The sequence below is a fragment of the Engraulis encrasicolus genome, chromosome 21, assembly GCF_034702125.1.
Source record: "Engraulis encrasicolus isolate BLACKSEA-1 chromosome 21, IST_EnEncr_1.0, whole genome shotgun sequence".
Classification (NCBI taxonomy): Eukaryota; Metazoa; Chordata; class Actinopteri; order Clupeiformes; family Engraulidae; genus Engraulis; species Engraulis encrasicolus.
Genome location: NC_085877.1, coordinates 40,468,655 through 40,485,293, shown reverse-complemented (window position 1 = coordinate 40,485,293; position 16,639 = coordinate 40,468,655). Strand labels below are relative to the sequence as shown.

Here is a 16,639-nt window from a genome sequence, read left to right as displayed (position 1 = left end):
TCTTGTCTTCCTGAGTGCATTCCACCTGCTCTAAAGGCCACTGGGCTACGCTATCCTCAACAGTACTATATCGTGATATATCGCCCAGCCCTAGCTTGTATGATATAATGTGATGTGTATCAGATTTTCAGAATTAAAACAAGAATTAGAATAAGAATTCCAATCAGAATTAAAACGAGAGGTGAGATTATCCAATATTACTAGCCAGTATTAGATTGATTTCTCTCATGGCTTCAGTTACAGCTCTTATTTTTTATTTGTTTATTTTACCTTTATTTATCCAGGAAGGTCCCATTGAGGTATGAAACCTCTTCACGACAGCATTAAGACAAATAAACAGAGGAGGCACATGCCTTAAAGACAAAAGTGCACATGCAAGGATATGCATAGGAAATGACTCTGCATATGACTCTGCATAATTTGCCATAATTTGTGCAGTGAAGCAATACTTGAGTGTCCATCAGCACACCAAAACATTCGCTTAGGGGGTGCGCGAACCACATTGAAATGTACAAGGGGGTGCACAAGGAAAAAAATTTGGGAACCTCTGGCATAGGTCATACACATATCAGACATGGGTGCAAGCAGATAGACACTTGACAAAGACTGACAAGCAAGGCAGAGAAGCACTAAACAGTAAGAGAAAGAAAAGCAAGTACAAAACAGACAGGAACATATGGACCACAAAACTGAACTAACAAAGAATGACATAAAACACAATAAAACTGAGATTGACACACTCCTCTACTAAAGTTGTTTTTATAAGAGTTTTAAAAGTATCAACAGAGGGAATAGATTCCAAGTTTAAAATGTTTTGGAGGTTATTCCAAGCATGTGGGGCATATAAACTAAAAGAGGTCTTGCCTAACTCAGTGCGCACAGCAGGGGTACATATTTAAGATGATTTTATCTCTTGACCTAGTGCCTTAGGAACTAGCCTGGCATGACACCAGACAGTTGATATATGACAGGAGTTTACCAACCAATGAGTGCACAATATCAAAATGAGGAAATGACTTTTTCTCCTGATTGATAATGAAGTCCATGTTACCATTTCATATAATTTGTTCTCTTGACACCGCACTCACAAGCTACGTCTCATTATTTAGGCCTATTTATTAATCACCACCATGTCCGCAAGCAGACGTGTTTCGACTCTTAAGCCGTCATCAGTGTGTGGTACCACGTGGTTCTCTTGGGATTCATCAGTAGGGTCTGGCTGTGCTGTAGACAAGGCCCTGGTGACTATGTCACACAACACAGGATCTGCAATCACCCGCAAACTCGAGATGGACAAAAACCACAAGTCTACAGAACTGAATCCCCCTCCGGCCACCAGTCTAATACCAGGCGCTAGACATATTGGGCTGAAGAGAATGACCAATGTGCTCAGAGCAACAGCAAGTACGTTGAGGCCAGCTGTTTTGTAGCCATGCGGACCTGACATACACTCGGTGGAGATTATTACACAGGAAACAATTGCAAGCACAAGACTTAGTAGATACACGATGAAAGAACCGATAATCCAAGTGTACAATGTAAGGGGAAAGAAAATCAGCGACCGAAATTTAAACAAATATAAAACACTAAAGGCATAACAAGCAATGAGGATGAGAAAAAATACAACTAAAGAGATTATAGACAACATGGACAGACCTTTCAACCGGTGATGAGCTGTAATATTTAGAATGGCTTCTCGAGCCACCAACTGATGAAAAAACATACCACACACCCTCAAACCAAAGAAGATAGGGGAAACGATCATCAGGCCCAGCCCTGAATCCCATACGTGACCAAAGTGAATTGCTAGCAAGTAAGGAATTAAAATGAGTTCCAAGGTGTCGGTGAGAAGAAGGCACACAATCAATCCGGAGATTCTTCCGCCGGCGCGACGATGGAGATAGAGGGAGCGCACGGTCCAGAGCAGACCTCCTAGGCCACCACCTAAACCGATGGCCAGGGAAACCCTGAACGCCCCAACACTGGAATCATCCATTCTGGAAAATGACATTACATTACATTAAATTAGTTTACATTCGGCTGACGCTTTTTTTGGGAAACCATAAATGCCACAACACTGGAATCATCCATTCTGCAAAATAACATTACATTACATTTCAAAAACAAATGAATAAAGAAGCACTCATCAGATTTATTTTTGCTTTTTTAATCGCCTCACTTTAAACGCCCCCCATACATTAAAGGATAGTTCCGGCGTAAAATTAAAGTTTCACCATCGCTTTCCCATGCCACATAATGTATCTAATGATGAGCCATTCTGTGCAATGCCGCGCCGTTATGGAGTTAGCTAATTTTAAGCTTTTTGGCGAAAAACGCAGCCAATGCACCACAGCGGGGCCAATTATAGGACTATTATTTTCTGATGTTTCCCCGCTATAAACAACTTCAAAAACGATACACACTTCATCACAAAGGTCTCGTCAATCAAACCGAGGCACAGAGACGATCCTCGGACCACACAGTCAGTTTCGTCCACTTCTAATGCTATTAGCCATTCCCGTAATATGGCTGGTTTAGACAGTGGCAGTCGGTGAAAACGGTCGGGGTTCCAGCTTTTCATTTTACGGTTGCAGCCGGTGTAAGAACCGCGGACCATGTTTAGCCTACCTAGCCACCTGATTGAGTAGCCTGCATCCGGGTCAGAGAGTTGCAACAGTGAGACACCACACCTCTGAAAACACTGGCCAGTGAAAGACTGTGTGGTCCGAGGATCGTCTCTGTGCCTCGGTTTGATTGACGAGACCTTTGTGATGAAGTGTGTATCGTTTTTGAAGTTGTTTATAGCGGGGAAACATCAGAAAATAATAGTCCTATAATTGGCCCCGCCGTGATGCATTGGCTGCGTTTTTCGCCAAAAAGCTTAAAATTAGCTAACTCCGGCACTAACGGCATTGCCCAGAATGGCTCATCATTAGATACATTATGTGGCATGAGAAAGCGATGGTGAAACTTTCATTTTACGCCGGAACTATCCTTTAATGTTACTTTTTGTATGAATACTTACCACCAGCATAAAATTCTAAGTATTCATTATGACTGAAAAAATTGCACTTTTCTTACATGAAAAGGGGTATCTTCTCCATGGTCCGCCATTTTGAATTTCCAGAAATAGCCATTTTTAGCTGCAAAAATGACTGTACTTAAACCATACTAGAAAATATTAGTCTATTACTTTGGAAACTTTCATGAAAAGTTCAAATTTGTTAATAAGCAGCCCATTTTCAATGAGCAACATAGTTGCAGTACCTTTTTTTGACAATTTCCTGCACAGTGTCTGTAAGAACCCAAAACGTAATAACTGCCCATAACGTAATAACTGCCCATAACGTAATAATTTGGGCGTAATAAAACCCATAACGTAATAACTTGCCCATAACGTAATAAAAATTCCTTACCCATAACGTAATAACGTTCTGCCCATAACGTAATAAGTTATTACGTTATGGGCGGGTTATTACATTATGGGCCTTACTCTAAAAAAAAGCGTTGATAATGTAATAACGATGCCCATAACGTAATAACTGCCAGTAATGTAATCATTTGGGCCCATTTGAAACATAAAAAAGCCAATAGCGTCAAATAGCAACAATGGTAAATGTGTAGCCAAGTGTTTTGAGTTAACATTAGCTAAAGTTGGTTGACAGGTATTGCTAACCATGCTAATAATGCTAAATTGTTAACTATCTAAATTTTATTCAGTAAATAAAATGTAACTAGAAGCACTCAGAGAGCGCAGACTTCCGCCAAGGATGCTGCTTGACACATTTGACCATGTTACACCCTAAATCTTTCTGCCTTGTTTTAGTGCTGCTCTCGCAATTCAATTTCTGGTCACTAGGGGGCGTCTAGATAGTGAAGAATCTTTTGAAAAGTCCTGGTTCCGGTTCGTGATCCGGATCACCACCAGAATTTAATCACTTGTTCCTTGGGTCATTACTAATAGCTCCACAAAGTTTCGTCCAAATCACTTGATTCGTTTTTGAGCTATCCTCCTGACAGTATCTTTAAAAAAGTCCTGGTTCCGGTTCGTGATCCGGATCACCCCCAGAATTTAATCACTTCTTCCTTGGGTCATTATCAACAAACCCACAAAGTTTTGTCCAAAAATGCTTAGTTTTTGAGTTATGCTGCTGACAAATAGACAGAAAAACAGACAGACAAACCAACGCGACCGAAAACATTACCTCCTTGGTGGAGGTAATTATATCCCCGAAACGCGGAGCGTCGGGGATGTAATGGTTTTGCGTGCGCTGCCGCCGCATCCGCGTCCGCCGCGTCCGCCGCCGCGTAAGGTCTTTCGTGTTAACGCGATAACTTTTGAACGGATGTTTGGATTTGTCCCAGATTTTTTGGGTGAATGCTCTAGGGCAGGTTCATGTACTGATTCGAGTTTGGAGGTCAACACTTTCAAGATGGCTGAATTCAAGATGGCCGAATTTTTGTTTGGCCCGTAACTTCTGACTGGGTGAATGGATTTTTCCCAGATTTGGTGTGTTAATGCTCTAGGGTAGGTTCATGGACTTATTCGAGTTTGGAGGCCAACACTTTCAAGATGGATGAATTCAAGATGGCCGAATTTTTGTTTGGCTCATAACTTCTGACCAGTCGGATGGATTTGTCCCAGATTTGGTCTGTTAATGTTCTACGGTAGGTTCATGAACTGATTCGAGTTTGGAGGTCAACACTTTCAAGATGGCTGAATTCAAGATGGCCGAATTTTTGTTTGGCCCATAACTTCTGACTGGGTGGATGGATTTCTCCCAGATTTGGTGTGTTAATGCAGGGTGGGTTCATGAACGTATTCGAGTTTGGAGGCCAACACTTTCAAGATGGCTGAATTCAAGATGGCCGAATTGTTGTTTGGCTCATAACTTCTGACCAGTCGGATGGATTTCTCCCAGATTTGGTGTGTTAATGTTTTAGGGTAGGTGTATGAACTTATTCGAGTTTGGAGGCCAACACTTTCAAGATGGCTGAATTCAAGATGGCCGAATTTTTGTTTGACTCATAACTTCTGACCAGTCGGACGGATTTGTCCCAGATTTGGTGTGTTAATGCTCTAGGGTAGGTTCATGAACTGATTTGAGTTTGGAGGTCAACAGTTTCAAAATGGCGGAATTTTTATTTGGCCCATAACTTCTGACTGGGTGGATTGATTTGCCCGGTACTACCTACAGTTCACCATTTCAGTGAATCTACCATATTATTTAGGTACAGTGTAACAATATTTAATACCGTGTAATACTAGTGTAATACCAGTTTAACAATATGCATTACCAGGTACAGTGTAATAACCAATGTACAATATTTAATACCATGTAATACTAGTGTAATACCAGTGTAACAATATACAATACCATGTAATACCACTTACACAAAAATACATGATGTAGTACAAAATTGGTACATGGTGTTACACTGGTATTACATGGTATTAAATATTGTTACAATGGTTATTACACTGTACCTAATGTGGTATATTCACTGTAATAGTGAACCATTAAAACAGTGTTACCATTTGCCCCATTTTTTGTTTCATTTTCACAATAGTCATTTGGTTTTAAGCCTATGCACGTCATTGATCTATGTATAGATATTAAATATATTTCTTTAATAGTTTGTATTTATCATATACGTTTATGAAAAGGTGGACGAGAGTGGTAGGAATGATGGGGGACTGGAAGCGTTGCTTTCGGGGATATACCTTAAGCAGTCGAAGGCGACTGCACAGGCAGTCTAGTTTACATTTGAGATTGAAGTGGATTAAGAGAATAGATTCATTAGAATAGAGGGGGCTGTTTTCCAGCAGGGGCCATTTTACTATTTTGCTTGAAAATAAAAATAGAACACACTGAAAAGAGTCCTCACAGGAAGCACAAGAGTCCTCATAGGAAGCACAAGTCCCTTTTCAGTTTTTGTGGGTATATCAAACAGTTCGGTCCGGTTCAACGTATTCAGACCTAAAGGTCTTGGCCTTAGCTGAAGTTGCCTCCTTGTCTGATGGTGACTCTGCCTATGTCTCTGATGTTGATCCTGCCCCTGTCCCTGATGGTGACCCTGCCTCTGTCCCTGATGGTAACCCTGCCTCTGCCCCTGATGGTGACCCTGCCTCTGCTCCTGATGGTGACCCTGCCTCTACTCCAGATGTTGATCCTGCCTCTGTTCCTGATGGTGACCCTGCCTCTGTTCCTGATGGTGACCCTGTCTCTGTCTCTGATGTTGATGATGCCTCTGCCCCTGGTGCTGAAAAACCCATGTGTCATGGAGCTCCCTATTAACCTTCAGAGGCTTTACAGAAAAGTATTGGCTTTGTCCTTGAACAAGATATGGCCATGCTCGGGGCATTTAAAGTGATGGTTCGGAGTAGTTTTCTGCCACGGTGCTGAAGCTGCCTCCTTGTCTGATGGTGACTCAGTCTATGTCCCTGATGTTGATCCTGCCTCTGCCCCTGATGGCAAAGCTTTAGCAGGACAGAATCTATTCAGCTTGAGTTGATAATAATAAACTCCAGCACTATTTCCAAACTTCCAAATGCTTAGTTTGGTGAATAGAGACCATATTTGTACTACTGTAGAAGTTTGGTGTCATGACATGTTAATTTTCTGAGGTAGGTTTGGAGATGTATGTGAATGCCCAATAGCACTTAAGCCAAGCTATTCGGAATAGCCATACAATAACTCGGTAACTCTGCTAATGTTCGCCCAAGCCAGAAAACACTTTGGGTGGACTACTGGATGGATGTCACGGTTCAAATGGCATTAGGGTGAATCTACCCTGAACCATCGCTTTAGTGTCACACCTGATCCGTCAGCTGTGCACCATGTTTAATCAAAAAAAATACATGAGATGCTCTTGTGGAGAGCCTACTTGAAGGCGACTGTGGAGGTGACATATCAATAAGCATCATGAAGCTGTACAAGACTGCTGGACGCAGCAGCCTTCTCAGCACACAACTGAAAGGCTTATTATGCGAGAACAGCCAATGGATGAAAGCGTGGATACTTCTTAGTCATGTAGGCTACGGAATTTACAAGATCAAGGACATTTACTGGAAAAAGTAACGTCAGTATTACAGTATGTGGATGTTATTCTACCTTATGTTTATGTTGAGTATGCATATTTTGTTTGTTTACATTTTTTACATTTAAAAGTTTGAGTCAGAACAAAGCAAGATCACAGCACACTCCAACACTTCAGCCATGATATTTATGGAAAGTAATGCCAATTTTATGTTGAACTCATTTTACCTAATGTTTATGTTGAGGATGCTACAGTATGTGTGTGTGTTTTACATTTCAATATGATGAAAAGTATTCTGGTAAAATAGAATTTTATACAGAATAGCAGTCTGTCATTTTAATTAACATTATTTTTTGTATAACAAACAAAAGACATTTAATTTCACTATTTGTGTAGTTCATGTATGAAATTTGCAGTTTAAATGTTTGCATTAAAGGAATTGAAATTTTGAATACTGTAGGCTATGTATTTGTCATTATTATAATAGCTAAAAACTTCATAGTTAGACAATTGGATTCAACACATAGGAAATGTAGAGGATAAGGATAGATTGCATTCTCACAGAAAATGCTGGAAGCGGGCTTGCCTTTTGGGGCAGAGATGAAACAAAGTACTATTGAGAAAACAAAGCTAAAAGAAATGTTGGAAAAAAATCCATCCACCCAGTCAGAAGTTATGGGCCAAACAATTCAGCCATCTTGGATTCAGCCATCTTGAAATTGTTGTAGCTCTGCGTTTTGGGGATATACTAAATGACATACATGGTATTTTAAGTTGGCTAAGGAACACTGCATATAATATAATTTTGAAAATCAACATGGGTCCGAGTGGGATTCGAACTCACAACCTCCATATCTGTAATCCAGGACCTTTGCCATTGATACTAAATGACATACATGGTATTTGAAGTTGGCTAAGGAACACTGCATATATAATTTTGAAAATCAACATGGGTTCGAGTGGGATTCGAACTCCCAACCTCCATATCTCTAATCCAGCACCTTTGTCATTGATACTAAATGACATACATGGTATTTTTTAAACTGGATAAGGAACACTGCATGATATAATTTTGAAAATCAACATGAGTCCGAGTGGGATTCAAGCTCCCAACCTCCATATTGCAGGACTATTACCATTGGGCCAAGCAGCTGCCTATGAAAAGCATTACAGCAAGACAATATTACATTGCATTGAAGAGCTGAACAATAGACTTCTAGAACTACAGAGCAGTTGCTCGTTAAGAATAGAATGTTGAGAGAAAGTAACAGTTGAGATGGAACCCTATATTGGCTGCACCTGTTCTGATTGACTGAATGGCAGTTAGTATGGTGCTCTAAGGCAGAGGGCAGAATCAGAAACAGTTTTTTTGTCTTTAGCTTGATGTTGCTAAAAAATAAAAGGAATTGGCACGTGTCCTGCTTACTGATCGGAGTCATACGTGTGATCTCTCTAACAGTCTGTGAATGAAGTTTATAGGTTAAACGGTTCAGTCACAAATAGACCTCTTGTGGGACATGCGCTGACCTCTTGAAAAAGGCACTTCAAGCCTCAATGGGAAAACCAATGTAAAAGCCCTGTCGTTTTTACACACCTGCCATTTAAAAAGTAATGGGAGTTGGGAGATAAAACTTTGACAATTTGGAGACATCCCATAGAGCTCGCTAACAATGCGTCAACTAAACTTCTAGGTGAAAGTGTTGATGTTTTATGAACGAAAAAGCCTCCTACACTCTGATCTTTAGAGTGGCGGAACCTTGGTTCATGAAGGTTCTACCATTGTTTTCAATGGGGACCCAAACTTGCACAAAATCGCCAAAAAGCGGAAAAACGACAAGAGACACGGACACGCTATAGCAGAACAAATGATCTCCAAGCCGAGCCGGTCGTTTTAGTGTTTGAACGGTGTCTCTATCTGGAAAGGCCTAGGAGGAGATCCATTTTCTATTTTTACCGCCCTGCACAAGAGAATAAAGCAAGCAAGCAAGCATAAACTTTACTTAGAGCAGGGTTTCCCAAACTGTGGTGCGTGCACCCCTGGGGATGCGCAGCCTGTCACCAGGGGGTGCCCGAGCTGAATAGAGCAGGGTGGATATGTGTGTTTTTTATCCAGTATGAATGAACGTCAGGTAGTTTTAATTGGAAGGATCCATCTGAAGTGTAATTTTTAACTCACAGACTTGTCATGCAATAAGTTCTATTTTAATTATGGCAGAAAAAAAACATCAGATCGATTGGAAATCAGGATTACCCAAAATGTGCGGTGGTGCAACATTTGCTTAGGGGGTGCGCGAACCACATTGAAATGTGAAAGGGGGTGTGCGGGGAAAAAGGTTTGGGAACCACTGACTAAGAGATTACTAGAATCTGGCCTTGCTCTGCAAGCCCACTTAAATATCCAGTCACTGTTATTTGCTGCAACAATAGAGGTCAGACGAAATATGAACAGTACAATAGTAAAGTGCATTGCAAATACTGAAGTCATCTGTGCGTTACTGGCAGTTATTATATGGTTGTGACGTCATCTGTCGAATGCTCCATTCATTTCAACGGGGCTCCCCAACGTTCGGACGTCTGTTATTTTTCGATAACGGACGGGTTGGTCTATAACAGACCGCTGTCAATGGCAACAAGACTTTTCACTGCTAAAGCGACTTTTCAACAAGACTCTAATCAGCTGCTGTGATAGACAGCACCCGTTGTCCTGGCTACCGCTGTCAATGGCAACAAGACGTTCACTGCTAAAGCCACTGGCTTGTATACAAGTCAGTGGCTAAAGCGAATGTTTCATATCACTCCGCAGGGGGTCCGGTCTTTTGTCACTCTAATCAGCTGCTGTGATAGACAACACCTGTCCTGGCTAGCCTACCTAGCTGTTGCCTAGCGGTGTTCCACAACGGCACTGTTTTGTTTTGCGCAGCAACAATCTTAACATTAAATAGGTCTAAAGAAATGTCCCCGCATGTGTGAATCATTTAAGTATATCCATATAATAAGCGGGTTAACTTTCGGCGAGTCGGTCGCTTTGTGGAATAGCAGCACTTCAGAGAGAACAAGACCCCTCCGCTCCGCGTCGGGGTCTAAAGATTCTCTCTGTCGTGCTGCTATTCCACGGTAACGACCTTCTCGCCGAACGTTAACCCTTACTTATTACGTTATGGGCATCGTTATTACATTATCAAAGCTTTTTTTTAGTGTAAGGCCCATAACGTAATAACATGCCCATAATGTAATAACTTATTACGTTATGGGCAGAACGTTATTACGTTATGGGTAAGGAATTTTTATTACGTTATGGGCAAGTTATTACGTTATGGGTTTTATTACGCCCAAATTATTACGTTATGGGCAGTTATTACGTTATGGGCAGTTATTACGTTTTGGGTTCTTACAGTGTCCCTTTAAGTAGAGTACAAATAGAGTGTAGTGGAAAGGGCGCACATCCAGCAAAAAAGCATCAGCAGGTGCCAAATCAAAAAATTGTCACATGTAGGAGCGGGAAAGGATCTGCACACTGCTTGCAAAAGACTTAATTTATTAGGAGCAACGTTTCGATCATAGATCTTCTTCAGGCATGCCTGAAGAAGATCTATGATCGCTTTGAGACAAGTTAAAAGAGGGAGTATGTAGCTAAGCTAGTGAAAGTCAATGGATCACTGTAGCATGCTACACGGATGCATTGGCTGTGTCTCAAATGACGCACTTTTGTCAGTGCACTGACAGTCAGTGCACAGTGCACACAGTGCACTGAGGTCTTTAGTGCATAGTGTCGTGGAAAAATTTGAGCACTAAGCACTGTGCCCTCACTGGAAGTGACGGCTGGGCATGGCATTAGGTCGCCAAAATATGAGTTGGCTACTGTTTACAATGCACAGCGTCTGGTGATTGTATTTCCATGTCCTTCATCCCAAAGGACAACAATCACACATACAATACTTTGGTTTGCATGAAAAGGTTGGTGTCCCATCAACATTACTTACAGAATTAGGAAAATGTTGACCAAACTCTTCTACTGAACTGAATGCCACATTTCCTCCGTGTCATAGCCAACATGGCCGCTGTTTAGTGCATGCAGTGTCCATCATTCAAGCACTGCATTTTTCCGCCATTGTTAGGGGATCATCCTGGCACTTTCAGTGCACTGGCTCAACTGAAATTTTCAGGGTGAGCGCCTTAGGCACTGAAAAACAGTGCCCGAAGTGCACAAGAGCGGCATTTGAGACACAGCCATTGACTTTCACTAGCTTAGCGACATGCTCCCTCTTTTAACTTGTCTTAAAGCAAGACAACGCTTAATATGAAAAATAAGACACTTTACCACCTTTATAAACCCCAGCCAACGATTTTGACTGTATTAAGCCCCAAAATAGTGGCATATCCCTTTAACGTTTATGCAAAGTGAGGAAGGCATAGGAGGCAAAGAAACACACATCATTTTTTTTTTTTTTTACCTGTTAAGACACAGCATAATGCTGCTACCAAAATAGCAATGGCCAAGTCGTACTGCATTACACAAGGCCCTGTGTTATGCCATAGTAGTGTAGTGCTATGGTACTTTACTTGTCAATGACTATTACAGTGTGGCCTCTGGAGGTATGGCGTGCATTAAGGGGTTTAAATGAATGCTATAACGTGTATAATAGACCACTGTTAAAAACTAGAATGAGCACCAGCAAATTTCAAGAGTGTGATGTTATTCAGACAGGTGGGTCAGTAGCACTAGCCTGATTATCATCGACATTCAAATCTCTTCAAGACTTGGTCTGACCAAGGGCATAACAATTAACATTTCCCAAACCACATTGTTTACCCGCCTCCCTTGGTTTGCTACTGGTTGTTTGGTTCCCGTTCCGGACAAAGTGGGAGGAGTTCCCGATTTTTCAGGAGCTCAGATATGATATTTGTATTGCTCCTGACATGACTAGAAGCAACGCTGAAGGTGTCGTGTCACAAGGTCAGTACAGTACAGTGTCTCTAAGGAATATTATACCATTTGTGAAAAGTACAGACAACATACCTTTAGAAAACTATTAAATTGCAGGTGCAAACTTGAAATAAAGCTGTTCAACTGCAGATTCAAACCTGAAAGAAGAAGCTGCTATTAGCAGTGAAACACCAAAACGTTAACGGTAACACTTTATAATACAGACTCGTAAAGCATTTGTAAAACATTTTGTTAGGAAGTAGGGTGCGCAAATCCACAAATAGTTGTCCAGGTGCCAGACAAAATGTAGTAGGTAGTTTGATGAAGCGGTCTGCACACTGTGTATTAACTCCAAAAATACTTTATTTCATTTTAACATATGGCAACGTTTCGGATTCAGATTACTTTGTGGCGGGCCCAGCCAAAGCTGTCAGCCTGGGTATGAACTAAACTTTAGCTTATCAGTGATATGCACCCAGCGGCCAAACATCATGGGGTCAGGAACCTTTTTGGTGGAGAGAGCCATAAACGCCACATTTTTGAAAAGACATTTACATGAGAGCCATACCACACATAATACAAAACACATAATACAATCAAAAGCATATATTTCAATTAAGCCCAACAATTTTAGAGTGTACTGTCAAGTTATTGGTTTTAATGATAACAGGTAATAGGATTGCCAACTGTCAACTTCATTATGGCGAGGGTCTGGGAGAATTTTGTATTTCTCAGAATTTCCTGCATTTTAACACTTTTTAACCTCCCTTGTCCTGTTTCAACTCAATATGGAACCCATACTTTTATTTATAAATACTGGACGATTCCATATTTCAAGGGATGGTTAAGTAAGAGCCATATACAGTTCCCAAAAGAGCCACATGTGGCTCTAGAGCCATAGGTTCCTGATCCCTGAGCTAGAGGATGATGCTGACATGTATAGGCAGAGACCAATGTTGTATGTCCAAGATGAGTGCTTATGACTGGCTATAAACTACAGGCTCATGTAGAAGCGGGAAAGGATCTGCACACTGCTTGCAAAAGACTTAATTTATTGGGAGCAACGTTTCGATCATTCGATCTTCTTCAGGCATCTTGAAGAAGATCGAATGATCGAAACGTTGCTCCCAATAAATTAAGTCTGTTGCAAGCAGTGTGCAGATCCTTTCCCGCTTCTACATGTGACAGTTTTTTGATCTGGCACCTGCTGATGCTTTTTTGCTGGATGTGCGCACTTTCCACTACACTCTATAAACTACAGGCTGCCTGATGGCGCTTATAGTACATGAGTACCTATACCCCTCTATGCACAGACCTAGATGATAAACTGCCATAAGGGCGGGCTCATAATATGCTATGAATGTTCCATGTTCCAAGTCATCAATGTGTGCTCTAAGTTAAGTGAGGTTCATATGGATGCATCTATAATGCACTGTATAATGCACATCTACAATGCATCATAATGTACTGTAAGTCCCATCAGGGAGCTTGTAGTTTATATCCTGTCACGAGACCTATTTTAGATGTATGGACCTATTTTAATATTTATTTTTCTTCAAATGCTACTATTACTATGTCAGAATGCTATAAAGGACTTTTAGAAAAAGCACAAGAAAATACCTCCTCTTAATGTATGTTCTCTACAAGTCTTCTGTTGTCCAGTCTTGCACTTTAAATGTCTGTATGAGCACTGTCTATGTCCACACTGTCTTATGTCCATGTATGAGTACTGTCTATGTCTATACTGTCTATGTCCTTACCTAGATTAGTCTATGTCTACATGGGAAAGCAAGAAACGTAATTTCAAATTCTTTGTATGACCAGTGCATGTACAGAAATTGACAATAAAAACCAACTTGACTTGACTTGAATTGAGCACTCATAATACCCTTGGATTTATAAAGCATTAGCTAGATTTATGGTTTTTCATTAGGCTACTGTTAACATAAAACATCATGAAACATCATGAGTGCAGTCGTAATGCGTTGTAAGTAATTATAATGTACATTATAATTTGTTATAAATGCGCTCAAAATGCACTATGATGGACTTCATAGAAAGTGTTACCAATTCTGCTGTTGTTTTTGGTACAATTGGTAGACATGTTAATCCAGCCTGATCTCCAAAATGCTGTGCTCCTGCACACGGATGTTTGGGACACCAAAATCCGTGTTCCTGGACACAGATTTTTTTCCCCCGTGATGGACACACGGTAGTGCTTTCTATGTTCCCACAGCACTGTGTTAACTCTATCACTAGAAAATACATTTCAAATGCTAATCAGCCGTGGCCTAGTCGTGGGGCAGCCGTGGCCTAGCGGTTAGAGAGTTGGTCTTTCAATCTGAGGGTTGCAGGTTCAAATCCCACACTTAACTCACCCTACATCCTCACCCTTGGCTGGCGTGACCTTGAGCAAGGCACCTAACCCCACATTGCTTCAGGGACTGTAACCAATACCCTGAAAAATAATAACTGTAAGTTGCTTTGAATAAAATGAAAGCATCAGTTAAGTGTAATGTAATCCTAAACAAAATAATGCTATAGCAAATTGTTGTGCCCTGATCAAAACATTCCCTAACCTTAACCTTTCATTAAAGACTTATTTTTGAGACATAGGCCTAGGCTTACCTTTTCCAGTTGGTTGATAGGCTATCAAATTCATATAGCCTAATGAATAAAAGAATAGTCCTTCTAGCTGTTCCCAGACCAAAACAATCCCTAACCCTAACCTGTCAGAAAGAAAAACATTTTTTTGAGAAAAACTATTTGAAAGTAGAAAAATCCTGAGAAAACAGAAGACATTGGAAACATGCTGTGGGAGTATAGAGAGAGCAATTCCGTATGTCCACCACATCACAGGGTGTCTCCTCACTTCTGGAAGACTCCAGAATGCCTTGTTGGCAGAGAAAGAAATAGATAAACACTCTTTTCTCCCTCATTCTACTAAGGGCGGCTACGGCAATTCTAGGCTATTAGTGTGAACATGAATTCTCTTGCCCTCCTCACCGCTCCCAGACAACCCAAGTTCCAAAAACTCATTTCAGGGAGATTCTTATCGACAAATAATTGACACCCACGAGAAAAAAAACCCAGCATCAGTGTGAATATTTAGGCCTATGTTCATGTCCTTTCTATTGTCCAGTCTGCATGGAACACATACTATTTTTCCTAGGACTGCAGGGCGTTCTACTACGAAGTGTGCTTGCGCAATCCATTTGAAGTAGCTCAAATCTCACACATGTCGCACGAGTCATTATCTTTCTCTGTCCCAGTAACTAGCATAGGTAGTCTAAAATCAGGGAGATTTTTATCTGACTCGAGGGCATCAGGGAGTCACTATCGATATCAGGGGATATCTTGGGATGTCTGCGCTCCGTTTGCGAACTCGCATGACTCGCATGAGCATACAACAGGAAGCGCGTTAAGGTGCGCACACAAACACACACACACACACACACACACACACACACACACACACACACACACACACACACACACACACACCACACACACACACACACATACACACACACATACACACACACACACACACACACACACACACACACACACACACACACACACACTCTCTCTCTCTCTCTCTCTCTCTCTTTCCCTCACAATCAAAACACTCGCAATCGTCGACACACACGCGCTCTCACACACACACGGCACGCACACCCATTAGACTGATTACGGGCGCCTGCATCCTTAAAATTGACATTGTTGTGTCGGGTTTGGTTGATTTAGGAGTGTTGCTGTGGTTGTGGAGCGCCATAAACCACGAGTTTGGTTCTCACTCATCACATTTACACGTAACCCATTTTGCCGTCACAACAGTGTCCCATCATAACATCCACAGCATCTATGGTATCCACTTGGACACTGGCCGAGTTCCACTACACAACACACCACCGTTTCACCGCCAGTTCACTCAGCACAAACACTCAGCCAAACACTCACCATTTAGCTCCACCTTCCCCAGCGAAAATGTTCTATGTTGTTCTTTTTGTTGTCCTTCGTCGTCTTCTTCTGGTTCTTCTTCCTCTTCTATCGGGTTTTATAACAGCTGGCATCCAGCATGTTGCATGACATTTCCAGTCATCGTGGTTGACGGTAATGGGCGGGCGTAACTCAATTCTTGAGAAAACGGATGCTGCTCGGGTGGGGGGCCCTGGCTGGGGGGGAGTAGTTCCGAAGACATTTAATGTTATGCAGCTTCACATGAAATATTAAATATTTTATAAAGGAGTCTTAAAGGGACACTGTGCAGGAAATGGTCAAACAAGGTAGGCTATTGCAACCATGCTGCTCATTGAAACTGGGCTGCCTATTGCCAAATTTGATCTTTTTATGAAAGTTTGCTAAGTAATAAACAAATATTTTCTAGTATGGTCCAAGTACATTCATCTTTGCAGCTAAAAATGGCTATTTTTGGAAATTCAAAATTCTAATTTTTCCTGTCATAATGAATACTTTTGAGAATTTGATGCTGGTGGTAAGTATTCATGAAAAAGGTAACATAAGTGAATGGGCAGCATGAGTTCTGGAAATAAATTACTAAAAATCTCACACAGTGTACCTTTAAAAAATAAATTTCAATACAATGAAGTTATATTCAAGGGGGGGGGGGGGGTAGAGAAGGTGGGGTTTATTCTAAAGGTGGCTGCCTCC

General features: G+C 41.2%; 1 long non-coding RNA gene across 1 annotated transcript; it reads right to left on the bottom strand.

Moving 5' to 3' along the window:
- Positions 1-2,054: 2,054 nt before the first annotated feature.
- Positions 2,055-16,058, bottom strand: LOC134437233 (uncharacterized). Its single transcript, XR_010032352.1, has 3 exons — positions 15,929-16,058; positions 12,059-12,123; positions 2,055-2,092 (listed from the first exon to the last, which is right to left on the bottom strand). It is a non-coding gene; the product is annotated as an uncharacterized LOC134437233 (long non-coding RNA).
- Positions 16,059-16,639: the final 581 nt, after the last annotated feature.